General features: G+C 44.5%; 1 protein-coding gene across 2 annotated transcripts in view; it reads left to right on the top strand.

The window, feature by feature from the left end:
• CLDN12 (claudin 12) overlaps positions 1–1103 on the top strand; it is a 14562-nt gene that overhangs the window by 901 nt on the left and 12558 nt on the right. The gene's annotated exons all lie outside the window — the stretch shown is intronic.

The raw sequence follows: 1103 nt of genomic DNA, 5'->3' as shown, positions 1-1103 counted from the left end.
ACAAAGCAAGTGATGCACAATGCAGTTGCTCACCACCTGCCGACCGATGCCCAGCCAGTTCCCGAGCAGCAGTCCCCGCCCCCTGGCCAATTCCCCCCAGTTTATGTACTGACCATGACGTCACATGGTATGGAATGTCCCTTTGGCCAGTTTGGGTCAGCTGTCCTGGCTGTGCCCCCTCCCAGCTTCTTGTGCACCTCCAGCCTTCTCAGGCAGTAGAGCATGGGAAGCTGAAAAATCCTTGACTAGTGTAAGCACTACTTAGCAACAACTAAAACATCAGTGTGTTATCAACATTATTCTCATGCTAAATCCAAAACACAGCGCTGTACCAGCTACTAGGAAGAAAATTAACTCTATCCCAGCCAAAACCAGGACAATATCCATGCCTTATTCTATACCATCTATGCCATGCCCAGGTCCCACGCTTTCCAATACGTACCAATTAATCACCACCACTTTTCCTGTCTTTTGATATATATATACACAGATATCATTCCCTTAGTTTATGGGCTGTCCCTGTAAAATGTTCGTTGTGTTCATTTACCTCCATCTCATAACAGTCCTTCAGGCAGGAGAGATGGTGTGTGGTGTTGGATTGTTGTATACTGAAGCCAGTTCTGGTTCCATTATCGCTGTGCTTTGCTTGGTTTTCATGTCTTTTGATATATATATACACAGATATCATTCCCTTAGTTTATGGGCTGTCCCTGTAAAATGTTCGTTGTGTTCATTTACCTCCATCTCATAACAGTCCTTCAGGCAGGAGAGATGGTGTGTGGTGTTGGATTGTTGTATACTGAAGCCAGTTCTGGTTCCATTATCGCTGTGCTTTGCTTGGTTTTCATCATGAAGTTCATTCTTCATTAATCTGGGTGATTCTTACTGGTGTGGTAATACCATTGATATGGCATACAGCCACCACAGAAGTGGTGATATACAATGTTATATAGCAATTAACATCATACAATTTAATTTATTGGCTATTCTCACCCAAAATCAAATCCCCTTGAGGTACGCTTTGGAATTCCCCATCCTCCCGCATCACCCACCAAGGGCACCCAGGTCCTTGAGCAAAAGCAATCCCATGGATGGGTTTGCCT

Source organism: Aptenodytes forsteri, unplaced genomic scaffold, assembly GCF_000699145.1.
Source record: "Aptenodytes forsteri isolate BGI_AS27 unplaced genomic scaffold, ASM69914v1 Scaffold172, whole genome shotgun sequence".
In the NCBI taxonomy this organism is placed as follows: domain Eukaryota; kingdom Metazoa; phylum Chordata; class Aves; order Sphenisciformes; family Spheniscidae; genus Aptenodytes; species Aptenodytes forsteri.
This window is presented reverse-complemented; position numbering and strand designations above follow the sequence as displayed.